Source organism: Puma concolor, chromosome B4 (genome assembly GCF_028749965.1).
Source record: "Puma concolor isolate L17-30 chromosome B4, mPumCon1.1.hap2, whole genome shotgun sequence".
Classification (NCBI taxonomy): Eukaryota; Metazoa; Chordata; class Mammalia; order Carnivora; family Felidae; genus Puma; species Puma concolor.
Window position 1 is genome coordinate 49088614 of NC_141673.1, and position 13890 is coordinate 49102503.

The window sequence follows — 13890 nt, forward strand, 5'->3', positions numbered from 1 at the left end:
TAAGGACACACTCTCTTGCTGGATAACATTTTTCTAAAAGTATTGAAAAATGTAATTTATATGGAAAAAAAGCAGACATAAGCAAATAATTTTCTGGGAGATTTTGGTTCTGTAAAAAGCTATACCTTACTTCTTTTGGTTCCCTTTGTGTTTCTGCAGATTAATATAGTTCATTTTTCGTTTTTCATTTTGGGTTTTTGATTTGGGGTTTACTTTAGTTCAGTTTCCTGATTCAGTTCATGTTTCTGTGATTAAAGTAAAATGGTGGTTAAAAAAGTATTCAAATGGCTGGTTTCCTTAGCTAAGACTTTTTTTTTTTTTTTAATTTTTTTTTCAACGTTTTTTATTTATTTTTGGGACAGAGAGAGACAGAGCATGAACGGGGAAGGGGCAGAGAGAGAGGGAGACACAGAATCGGAAACAGGCTCCAGGCTCTGAGCCATCAGCCCAGAGCCCGACGCGGGGCTCGAACTCACGGACCGCAAGATCGTGACCTGGCTGAAGTCGGACGCTTAACCGACTGCGCCACCCAGGCGCCCCAAGACTTTTTTTTTTTTAAACAAGACTACATAATTTGTCTTTCAATAATGTTTAACTTACAGATTTAAGGGAAATTTGGATAAGCAATTTTCATATATTGAAATATAAGATGAGCACACTGATATCTGCTTTTTTCATACATTCTAGTGTACTTTCTCACGTACAAGTTAACTCACGAAGGTAAAGGCTTATACACGAATTCAAAGTGTGGGGTTTTTTCCTCTACCTTTTCCATTTCACTGATTTTTGTTTGTTTGTTTTGCTTGAGTCTGTGTTTGTAGGTGAATATAAGTGAGCTGAGGACAGTTAATTAACAAGCATTTATTGGATAGCCATTATGTACATAATGAATAAAAAATGTACAGCATCTGGGGTGAAAAAAGAGAGAAAACAAGATATAGTCATGGTTCCTGGGAAACAGAATGTAAATAGGAAGAAACAAAGTGAGTGAGAAGAAACACAAAATGATATAAGAAGTGTGCAATAATTTAGAACATATTAAATGTGGGGTGCCTGGGTGGCTCAGTCGGTTAAGCGTCCGATTTTGGCTCAGGTCATGATCTCACAGTTCGTGGGTTTGAGCCCCACGTGGGGCTCTGTGCTGACAGCTCGGAGCCTGGAGTCTGCTTCAGATTCTGTGTCTCTCTCTGCCCCTCCCCCACTCACGCTCTGTCTCTCTCTCTCTCTCAAAAAAAACATTAGAAACAAAAACAAAAAACAACAAAAACCCCAGAAACAAAGAAAAAGAACATATTAAATGTGTCACCAATAGGAGAATACAGAGTGAATGATCCAAGCAGAACTGGGCCAGTCTTAGAAAACTGCCTTCAGTTGGTGAACGTTGAACCAAAATTTGAAATTGGGTTTAGACGAGGATTAACGGAGAGGAGTGAGATTGATTTCTTTGGGGTTGTGCGAAGTATGGGTGCCGGGGTGAGTACAAGGGGATTCCCAGTAAAGGTGAACACATATCTCTAGTGACTTGGGAAAGGATTTAAAGAAGTGAATCTGGAAAGATAAATTTAAATGCACAATCTGTGACCCAAATTTTTTCAACGAATCCTTTCAAAATGTTACAGAAGGCTTGTTGTTTGAGAAGAACTGTGTATTTGTTCTGTATGAAACAGCTTGAAATGATGATAATGGATAGCAGAGCTTAAATATATGATAAGTAGCAAATGTATACATATTTATTATCATATACTTAACAAATGAGTGTAAAATATGAATGTCTTATTTCTCTAAGCTGAAAAGTAATTGAAATAACATGGACACTTTCGGACGATATGTATTTCTCAGATGTGCAGATGTACATATAAAAGGCTGCTGTGATGAGTTCTTGACTAGGAGTCTGTAGACTGGGTTTCAGATCTCCGCTTTATTTATTAATACTTCTGTAGCTTGGATAAGTTGCTTAAATATGTTGAAAGTCAATGTTACAGTGTTCTGTGAGGATCAAATAAGATAATGTATGTGAAATTACCTGGCATATGGTAGGCACTCAATGTGTTTTTATTTCTTTACTGTTTTCTTTAAGAAGCAATGGGTCTTTTCGGAGAAAGTTGCTTACAGCTTTCCCAACCCTTGCAGGGTGGGAACATAGATGAATGTGGAACATGCTTTGATTCATATTTTAAGTAAAGGGTGAAGCATGTCTTTTATATTTTTAATGGAAGAAGTCAGGAAACTCTATACCTCTAAACTTCAGCCAGTTTTCTGGAAACGGGTCTGGGTGAAAATAGACCCACTCGTAGCCAATCAAAAGGACTGGCCTTTATTGCACAGAGCAAACATTTACAAAAGTAGCTTTTTGCCTCCTCATTGAGCTTAATTTATTGCAGAAAATTTGGAAAATCCAGAATGTAAAGAGCATCTATAATCTCATTAGTTACAGAGAACCATTGGCGTATTTCCTTCAATCTCTTTTATACAACATAAACCTCAATTGGAATCAACTGTATGTATCTTTTGTAGCCTGATTTTTTTCATCTTACACTGTATAGAAAGCATATTCTTAGGTCACTACACAGAAGATTTTTCTGAAAACATACTTTTGCATGGTTATGTAGTATAACCTACAGTATGGTTCTACCGATAATTTATCTAATTATTCCCTATTTTTAAGGCTGTTTAGGATATCTACCATAATACATATCACTGCAATGATTATCAGTATACCTAAATCTCTGATTATTTCTTTGAAATAGATTTCAAGAAATGGAATTATTACATCACAAAGTATAAACACCTTTAGGCCTCTTAACTCACAATGAGCATCGTCCTATGGAAAGGTTGTACCAATTTTATGCTGCTCTTACCAGTGTGTGACACTCAGCATTTCCCAGAACCCTTGCTGCAGAGCATTTCTACAAAGACTTCCTTCACAAGTGGTTGCCATGTCCATCTGTGCTGATTAATTTCTGGAAACCTCTGTTAATGGTTTTTTTTTTTTTTTTTTCAACGTTTATTTATTTTTGGGACAGAGAGAGACAGAGCATGAACGGGGGAGGGGCAGAGAGAGAGGGAGACACAGAATCGGAAACAGGCTCCAGGCTCTGAGCCATCAGCCCAGAGCCCGACGCGGGGCTCGAACTCACGGACCGCGAGATCGTGACCTGGCTGAAGTCGGACGCTTAACCGACTGCGCCACCCAGGCGCCCCTGTTAATGGTTTTTTATTAACAATCATTGCCATTGTACCCGAGGCTTTTCATTTCTTCTTTATCTTCATTATAACCTACATGTTTCCTTTTACAGTGTTTTCTGAAAAACAGCAAAGCAGTACATGTGCTAATAAAACTAAAATCAAGATTTAATTTCTTAGATAAATTCGAGGCAGGATGACAAACTCAGACTTGTGGGAAGACTGGATGGATGGTTGCCTGGCAAATACTTCATGAGTCATTGTTTTTAAAACCTCCAGAGCCAGGAAGAAAGGGCTGATTAGCTGGGATGAGTTATCATATTCCCATTTCATATATTTCTGGAAATAGTACAGTTTTGTGAATGTGTTAAATGATCCCAAATTAATACATGATGATAGAAGCAGAAGATGAGCTGATTTAGGCAAATGTGGCCCCATGACCTAGTCATGAACTTTTCTCAAGTGGGGGGGAACAGTCCTTTTCCAGCAGTCCCTTAGGCATTTGTATTTATATGTGTACATGTCTGCTCCCTCACTGGCTGGTAGAGTTCCCTGAGATGGAGAATAAGTGTTTTCATCTTTGTTTTACGGCTCAGACTAAAGAACATTAGCCATAATAGAATCATGTAGATGAACAATTCCCTGGTGGCTGGCTAGAGAAGGAATTTTTGAGCATAGTAGCAATGAAAGAAATCTCAAAGGACATTATTAAAATATTTGAATATATAAAAAATTTAAAATGTGTCCACACTACTCCCTGCTCCATAAATGCCTAAGCTCACAAATGAACTTAAATGTCAAAACAAGTAGGGGAAAATATTTTTAGTAAAATTGACAGCAAGGGATTTAATGCCTTTAATATATAAAGAACTCATAAACATCAATAAGAAAAAATATTAAGAGCACAATAGTTAAATGGGTAAAGGACATAAATACATAAAAAAGAAAAGAAAGAAAAGAAAATAGAAATGACTAATAAATATTAAAAATGCCCAACTTCACTTTTTTTTCCAAAAAAATTTTTTATTGTGGTAAAATACACATAACATAAAATTTACCATCTTAACCATTTTTAAGTGTATAGTTCAGTGTCCAGCTTCACTTTTAATTGAAGAAATACAGAATAAAAAAATCAGATATCGTTTTTGATCATTAGATAAAAGATTCTTTTTCAGTCTTAAGAATGATAAGCCTGGCAGAGGCAGAATGAATAGCAATGTATTTTGGTGCAACCTATCTGGAAAGCAATTTGGGAATATGTATCAAAAACTTTAAAGATGTTCATACTCTTTGATGTAAGAATCCCAATTTTAGAAATCTATCTGAAGGAAACAATCTGAAATGTGAGTAAAAGCGTTTATAGTACATAATGCTACTTACCTTGACAAAAATAGTAGAAAAATTTAAAAGTGCAATAGTAAGATTTAATCAAATAAATTTTGGTATAGCCAGCCAATAGATTATTTACACATCATTTAAAATGTCAATGGAATTTTTTTTAAAACATGGAAAATGCTTGTAGTTTGAAGTGAAAAGTATAAAATACTCATTTATGCATGCAGGCATATCTGCATAGAAAAATTACTAGAAAGAAATATACCAGCCTATCAGCAAGAACTATTTCTGAATAGTAGAATTCCATGTAACTTCGTTTTCATCTCCTTCATATGTATTTTTGAGCTTTTCACAACAAAAATGTACTGCAAGTAGAAAGCCAGTTGTTAAAGAAAAGCAAGGAATGAGCAACACGTGGAAGAAGGTTCTTTTTAATTCAGGAGACATTTGAAAGCTATATGCTGTGGAGAAGAGTGGAGAGGGACAGGTTAAAGGTCTAAGAAGAGGCTTTACTGTGGGTGAGGTCCTGGGGCACAGGGTTGGAGGAGACCTGGGGAGGAACCTCCTCTACCAAGAACTGAAGGAGAAGGATGCAGACAGGTTAGTCACCGGCAGTAAGGAGGTGGAGAGATTCTTGCTTGATGACTATGACTTTCCCTGAAGGAGAAAACAAGTGAGATTCTCTGCTGGGCATCTTTGGTGAAGCTTGAGAAAAGTGAGCAGAATTGAAATTGCCACTGAGCACAAAGGAAGGACCTCATGTGTTATTTATCCTCAAAACCTGCTCCGTATTCTTATCTTCTGATCAGTGATTGGCATCAATGATCCAAGACAGAAACGTGGAAATCATCCTACCCATTCCTATTGATTAATAAAGTTCTCATAGTTCAATCCCCTAATTATCTCTCGAACCAATCTTCTCTCCACCTCCTCTCCATCTTCTTGCTTGATCTATTGCAGATTCTAAACTGGTCTCTCTAGGCTCCTTTGTATCCCCATCTTTCAAAAATCCAATTAGGGATGTTGTCATACTTCCATTTAAAATACTTCCTGGTCTTCAATTGCCTTTAGGATAAAATCCAAATTCTGTTCCAGGATATACAGGGCACTTTGACCTGGTTCTTGTACCTTTTCAACTTTATTTTTTTCCCCATCATTTGTCTGTCCATCCATCCATCTATGTGTCCATCTATTCCATTCCATTCCAATCCATCCATCCTTCTATTTGCAAGTGCCAACAGTATGCTGGAAACCAGGTAGGCTAAGTGCTAGGGAAACAATACAAAGAAGTCTAGATGTGGTGTCTGCACAAGAGCAACTTACAGTCTGGGGAGGTAAATAGACATAAATATGTGTGATACATGTTATACTTATCACAATGTGCTAAGGATGCAGTGAAGGCACAAGGGAATGACTGTCAGGTCTCTGAGGCAGGGATTGGCAGGGAGATGGAATCAGAAAAAGTTTCACAGAGGATAAGACCCTTGAACTGAATCTTGACAGGTAAGTAGATTTTTGGTTCCTCCCTTTCTCCTCTACCTTCTCCTCCTCCTTCTTTTGTGAAAATGGAGAAAGGTGCTTCAGGTAGAGGCATTAATATGAACGAAGACATGGAAGTATGACACAGTTAGTGGCATTGGTGGACCTGCATGTTTGGTATATCTGTAGCACAGAGTGCAAGACCCTGTGTGTGTGTGTGTGGGGGGGGGGGCGGGGGAGGCAAGCAGTGGAGGAGGATGTGTAGTAAGAAAAAGAGACTGGAGAAGAAGGAGGCAGAGGTCAGATGGTGGAGTTCTAGGCTCTGTCCTGAAGGCAATGGAAAATAATTGACAGGGTTTAGATGGAAGGGTAAGAAAATTAGATTTGGGATTTTAAAAGATCTGATTGGCTATAATGTGGACAATGGATTGGAGGGGTGTAAGATACTGGAGGCAGTGAGGCCTTTTTGAGGTTGCTATTTTTTTTTTTTTTATTTAAAATTTTTTTTTTCAACGTTTATTTATTTTTGGGACAGAGAGAGACAGAGCATGAATGGGGGAGGGGCAGAGAGAGGGAGACACAGAATTGGAAACAGGCTCCAGGCTCTGAGCCATCAGCCCAGAGCCCGACGCGGGGCTCGAACTCACGGACCGCGAGATCGTGACCTGGTTGAAGTCGGACACTCAACCGACTGCGCCACCCAGGCGCCCCGAGGTTGCTATTTAGAAGGGAGATGATGAAGGTCTCAGGGCTGAACTAAGGAAAGAAAGTGGAATGTTTCAGAAATGCTAAGGAGGTATTATGTTCTCTAGCAATGCTTCTCCAACTCTGAGTTCCTGAACTGGTGGCGGTCTGTGTACTGTTTGTTACCAGTCTTCTGGGAGAGAAATACAGAAAGTGACAGTAAGCATGTAGAAATTTTTATAGCAGGTTAAAGGAGTAATTTTGTATCTGTTAAATGTAATAATGAAAAAAATGGACTTGTATTTTGTAGATCTTTGCTTTTTATTTCATTTGTCTGCTAATTAATTTTTATTGTATTTTATAAAAGTATTGGGCCCATATGTGGGCAAGCAGTACAAAGTGGACCTCATCACGGTTGGTTGAGAGGTACTCATCTGCAGGACTTGGTAACTGAGTGAATGTGGGAATAGGTGGAAGAAGGGGAATAAGATGACTCTCGCGTTCTGACAACTGGGTGTGATGGTTATAGAAAGTTAAAGAAGTGCCATTTTGGGGGAAAGAGGGTAAACCCCCACTTCCCTATTATTTTGGGTTACAGTGATATTTTTAAAAATCCATTTGGGGAAACATGTTATAATCTTTCATGCATCTTGGGTTTTGCATGCACTTTTTCTCTATCAATAACATTCCTTACTCCCTTCTTCACTTGACTAATTTAAAGACAAATGTTTCAGAAGCATTTTTGTATCATCAGCATTGGGCTAAATGCCCAACTCATTCATTATTTCATTTAATCTTCACAATAGCCCTGTGAAGGAGGGATCTCATTTTGTAGATGAGAAAACAGGTTTGGAGAGGCTACGTAACTTGCTCAAGGTCACCCAGCTGGTAAACTGGTAGAGCTGGGCTAAGAACTCAAGAAATCCAATTCAAGAACACATATGCATATTGTCTAGTCAAGACTCAGTGTAACTGTTGCTTCTTCTAGGAAGCCTTCCCTGCTGTCTTTACTTATGGGTACATCTTCTGCATTTCCACAAGACACATGCACGCATCTGTCTCCATCCTGGCACTTGTCATGCTCAATTAGAAGCTTTCATTCATTTGTTGTTGTTTCCCTAAACCGGGCACTACTTGAGGGAAGGAAGGATTCCTTACATCTCTGATTCCTCAATCCACAGCCTAGTGGCCAGTATTAAGTAGGAGCTTGGTAAATGTCTGTTGAATAAATGGAGGTGTGAGAAAACATGGTATTTTATTGGGGGATGTTTGAGGAGGACAGAAAATAGAGAGTATGGGCTAAATCTAAACAAGTAAACTGGGGCAGATCATGAAGATTGCTACATTTTGGGTTTAGGAATTTGCAAACAGCAGTCACAGAATCCTTTATCCTTTTCACCTCCATAGATACCATACTTTTCAATGTTGTAGCTCTGTACTGGGGACACTAATCAGTGATGTGTCAGTACATGTTTAACAGCTATCTCCTCCCTCCCTTTCCCTACAAAAATCCCTGATTTGTTGTGCTTTTTGATTTCCATGGTGTACATGCTCCTGTAATGGCCAATTTCAAGCTACCAATGTGATGCTAGTCAACATGAAAGTGGGAAGAGATTCACAGTTTTGATGCCAAGATAAAATATTCCACCACACGGTTACAATAGACACAAAGCACCTCAAGACCACAGCTAATAGTAAAATGTAGTGAATTAGGAAGGGAGGAGTTTGGAGAGTTTATTACCTGTTTTTAATACGTCTTTAATGATACCTTTATATAATTTAATTTTTAATAGCGGCCATGTTTAACCTCTGGCTTACAAAATTCCTTGAGTTTTAACAGTTGGCTCTTCTGAGCTGATGTGAGGTGACACCACTGTCACTAATCTCTTTATCTATAGATTCATTCAAGCCCAATTCGTGGGCCTAATTTTATTCCTAAGGAGGTCCCTATAAGAGGTTCTGGGTCAGTAGCTTTTTGAGGTAGTATTAGCTCCCTTGTAATCTGCTCTAATCTTTGTGATCTGGTTCCTGAGTACCCGAGTTTTGACCTTGTTTTGCAACAAGCAACATGCCCTACAGATACCACCATCCTTGTAGAGACTGCTTCTTGTCCCGAATGCTAGTTTCCCTCTCCAGGTGGAGTTGATCAAGGTGTACAAGTTACATGTGGACTGCTTGCTTGGACTGTCACTTGCTACATTTCATTCTATTGCTTACCTGCCCCACTACTGCTTAAATACGTGCCCTGGTTTGCAAGGAAGTTTGGACTTGCTTTGAATTCTAGTACATGGTTCTTCTATCCTGCTCATCCTCTTAGTTTTGGATCTACTTTTGGGCTCAAGATTCTGTATTCCTTTGGCTTCAGTAACTGACACCTGGCCTTACTCCATGATCTGATTACAGGGATGTCTGGCTTCCTGACTTTGGCCTAGCCAACCACAGCTCAAATTCAAATGCTGATAAATAGCAACATGAGAAAATGAGCTAATTGAAGGAGGTCTTACAATTTTGTTGTTATCAATATCTGTCAATAGTTGCCAAAACCCTGGTTGCCTTACTTGCAAACAGTTCCTGGAGAGTCAAGACCCTGGGAATTTTTGAAGGGTGCTTAAGTTAACATAATGGAGCCAAGGAAACAATCAAAAGGCAGCTTTCCACCAGCTATCAATTCAAAGAAGGTTCAGAGGAGATTGAGTGAACATGTGGGTCTTTTACAGATTGAGTTTCTCCTTGCTATAGCCCATAGGAAAGGCATATGGGATAAATCTAGACTAAGCACTAGACGTTTTTGAAATAAAAGACACTATACTCATGCATAGTCTTATACTTATTTGCTATTTGAACCTAATAAAATCAAGGCTCTTCATTAAGAAGGGGTTTGGTATTTCTCTTAATGTTCAATAGATGTTAACACTGGTAACCTAATATTGATACAAAACTAATTTTAATAGATTTCAGTCTTAAATACCATTGAATGATCTGGGGATCAACTTGAGAAAAACCGCAAGGAGAAAAGCATGTTAAAAACTTCAGCTGGTTCTCTCAGTGGGAATAAACACCTTTAGTTGGTAGTTTAGGACTCATGCTGTTGGTTAGAGGTGAAGAACTGCCCCTGTGCCTCAGGCTTCATTGATGCTTTGCACCTGCTTAGGGGTAGCTGGGGCAGTTCCCAGTCTAGGAAAAGGTCTCCGAGCTTATCACTGAACAAAATAAATCCTTACTAATTCCAAAAGTGTTTGGTTTTTCCACACTCTAGGAGAGTAGCTGTGTTTAATGACATAGTAAAAATCTGCCCTGGAACAGGAAGTTGGTTTTCTGGAGAATATTTTCATTCTCAGACTTTCTCCATAGAAAGAGAATTACCTTAAATCTTTTCCCGGATAAGGTAGGGTTAGAAACAAATATTCCAAGAAATACATCAACAATGGAGTGAATTTGGAGAGCTTGGTGTCTTACCTTTTCATCAAAGAAAGTGATGCCAAGCAAGCCAGGCTTCATGGGCATGTGGCCCATGAAGTTGCATAGAGTCCTGTGCTGAGAAAGGCTCCAACTTAGCCTAACACTGCTGCCATTTTGGATTTCTATATTTCTGAACAAGGCCCCCCGCATTTTCATTTTTCACTGGGCCCTGCAAGTGAGGTAGCTGGTCCTATTGACAAAAGAGGTGGAATTAGGCTTTCAAAGAGGATTTTTTTTTTTCCTGCAAGGGTGCCCCAGGATAACACTGAAAACATGCCTTGAAAAAAAGAATGATAATTTTTATTTATCCAGCTAGGCAAGACTTCACTGAGAATGCCACAAATGGTGTTATAAACATCCAAGTGTGTCTAACAGCCTACATTTATATACCACATTGCCTCATCCTTCATTCCCCATTTTGCAGTTCAGGATACGAGACATGGATAGGATAAGAAAATCATCAACGGTCCTTTCTACTAAATGGAGTAATGACATTGGTGTTAAAAGATGCTTCGTAGTATCTCTGGTTATTCTAGTTATTACTCTTGAATTCAGAGAAAACTGATGAGCTAGGGCCCTTCGCAGGCCTAAGCCAATGTGCATTTGGAAGCTAATAGTGAATTGCACTATAGAACAAAATACATTCTCTCCTTTGGAACATCAACTACTGACAATTTTATTAGGGAGAAAGTACTAAATACAACACAGTTTAGTGTCTCCTAACTGACATTCGATTTTGACTCAAACATTTTTAACTACACTACTAAGCTTATGTGTTAGAGACAACATTTTCATCCTTAGAAATTTATCCTATACTTTATCCCTTCCAGGGAATTGAAGATTTGGCTTATACTTGTCGGATACATTATGTGATCCTATAAAGCCATTTTCAAATTACCTCGACTTTATTTTCAAAAATCTTTGTAGGTACCAAGGGCGCCTGGGTGGCTCAGTTGGTTGGGTGTCCACCTTCGGGTCAGGTCATGATCTGGTGATTTGTGGGTTCGAGCCCCACATCAGGCTCTGTGCTGACAGCTTGGAGCCTGGAGCCTGCTTCGGATTCTGTGTCTCCCCCTCTCTCTGCCCTTCCCATGCTCATGCTCTGTCTCCTCTGTCTCTCAATAATAAGTAAAGGTCAAAAAAAATTAAAAAAAAATCTTTGTAGGTATCAGACCATATTGGTTCGAGGATGGGCTCTATCATCTCATTTTCTGGTCTTTAGGTTTGCATCTATACTAAAGATAATAAAAACAGACACCTCCCATAGTTGCCACAAGAGTAGGAAGTACCCAGCACTTTCTAGAACATACTTTAGAACATAGTTAGAACTCTGTATATATGAATAATTATTTCATTTATGAAAACTCGTACAGATGGGGCGCCTGGGTGGCGCAGTCGGTTAAGCGTCCGACTTCAGCCAGGTCACGCTCTCGCGGTCCGTGAGTTCAAGCCCCGCGTCAGGCTCTGGGCTGATGGCTCAGAGCCTGGAGCCTGTTTCCGATTCTGTGTCTCCCTCTCTCTCTGCCCCTCCCCCGTTCATGCTCTGTCTCTCTCTGTCCCCCCCAAAAAAAAATAAATAAACGTTGAAAAAAAAATTAAAAAAAAAAAACTCGTACAGAATAGTACAGTAGGTGGATCTTGGGGGTATAACATCTCTAAGCTTCAGTTTCTTCAGCATAAAATAAAGTTAATAACAACCATCTCACAGGGTGTTATAAGGATTAAATAGGATAACGTGTAAGAAGTGCTTAGCACAGGGCCTGGCATATCATCCTAAGTCTTACTAAATAGTATCTTCTATTATTCTATTTGAATTTTCTCTCTGTAATGTAGGTCTAGGTAATTTCCCAGTGAAATTTGGGACACGGTATAAAGTACTTTATTTTTAATAATATTTTTCATCTTTTTCTTCTCCATAGGTTGCATTCTGTTAGGAGAAGGAGGTAAATGTTGGCTTTCACTATACAGTAATACTTTTCTGTATGAATTATGCATTTTAAAAATAAACTCTGGAAAGATATGTTGGTCTTTTTCCAGTGATCCTTTTATAAAGGGCTATTAAAATAACACATAAAAGAAATAACATTCATTCATTATTAATACCTTGTAGCAGTGATTACATCAGCTCAGTCTGGCCATCGATCGGTCCTCAAAGCCCTCAATTCACCCGGAACTCAAGGAGCAGACAACAGAGGGAAACCAAACAGCACATCTTCTCCCATGTCCTCCAGAACCTGTTCCATCAGTGAGGGCCTCCTTCTCCTGCCCCTTCAGCCCTTCTTCTCCATTGGTTCCTTTTCCTCTACCCCCCGGTGTGGTCAGACCTTCTTAAACAAGAAACAAAATAATTTTTCTCTCAAACTTGTTCCTCCCTTGAAGTACCTTGCCCTTTTCTTTGACTGCTAAACTTATGATAAAAATGGTCTTTACTTCCTTAACATCTGTCACTTTTCACTCTCTTCTTTCACCCCTATGACTTTCTGGAAACAGTTACCTTGAAAACATTAAGAACTTCCTAATCATCAAGGCTTTTGACCTTTTCTTTGTCTTCATTCTTCTTGACCTGTTTGAAACATGTGATACTGTTGAAATTTTGACCATCTCTTAGAGTCTGGGACACTGTTCATACTTTTCTGGACATTTGTGTCTTGGTTTATTCATAGGAAACAGCAATGATGCCAACTTTGCAGAATGTTGTGAGGATAACACGAGGTGTTATTGTTAACATGTACAGCAATCAGTAAGTTTCACCTGACAATCTCATTTACCCCCAGGATTCTAAGTCTTATACTACATAGATGACTCCTATATCTATATTTGTGTTTTGATCTTTCTCTAGATATTCATTCTTCCTTTTCAACCTCTATTTTTACCTATAATAATAACATCCTGGGTGGTTAGAGCTGGGAGAGTTCTTAGAGAGACTATTCTCAACTTATAGTGGAAGAAATAGTGTGCAGAGGAAATGGTTTGGGCTGCAGGGTCAGTAAGGATGGCTTTAGTTTCAAATAACAGAAATCCCAATGTAATTGGTTTAAATGTGTGATCTACCATAACAAGAAATACAAGAGTATGGCATGTGAGGGTTGGTTAGTGTAGAATTTCAATGATAGCATCACAGGCCCAATTTCTCTCTCTACTGGCTCTGCCATCCTCAGCACGTTGGTCTGTTCATAGGCCAGTTCCTTGTGGTGAGATGGGTGTGGTGGTTCCTAGTGTCCCATTCGTACCTGACAATGGCCATTGAAAGGACAGACCATCTTATCCAGTATAGCTCTTCTTAAGAGTGAGTGTTCACTAACCTGAAGCACACAGCCGATTGTCCTTCATACTTAATTGGCCAGACTTGTGACATGCCCTGGGAATGGAAGATGTCATTGACTTAGACCAATTAGAATTTGCCCTCTGAAACTGAGTCCAGCCTCCTCCAAAGCACATGGACTACGATGTTGGGTTAATACAGAAACTAAATCTGGTTTCTTTGAGATTAGAAAGGAAGAAGGTACAGTGGAAAATGAATGTTGGGCCAGCTCCCACAGTGTCTGTCACCATCTCCCAGGAAGTCAGTGGCAAGTGCCACAACCCGAACTCAGGTTTCCTGATCTGTACCCAACTCTCTTCCAATAATTCTTACTGCCTCTCAACATTGGAGCCAGACTCAACACGTCCACCATCTAACTGTTCACCTTTCTACTCAGACTTGCCCCTTATCACATTTTCTTATGTACTGACCATTTTCTTCTAAAGGTG

The 13890-nt window shown here is 39.2% G+C and overlaps 1 long non-coding RNA gene across 1 annotated transcript in view; it reads right to left on the reverse strand.

Annotated features, from left to right (window-relative positions):
- The window catches only part of LOC147579051 (uncharacterized), a 173707-nt gene that overhangs the window by 2394 nt on the left and 157423 nt on the right, over positions 1 to 13890 (reverse strand). Inside the window, exons 5-7 of the long non-coding RNA XR_015253497.1 lie at positions 13443 to 13498; positions 12635 to 12703; positions 12244 to 12467 (exon numbers count right to left, since the gene is read on the reverse strand). This is a non-coding gene — a long non-coding RNA (uncharacterized LOC147579051). The remainder of the gene's footprint in view (positions 1 to 12243; positions 12468 to 12634; positions 12704 to 13442; positions 13499 to 13890) is intronic.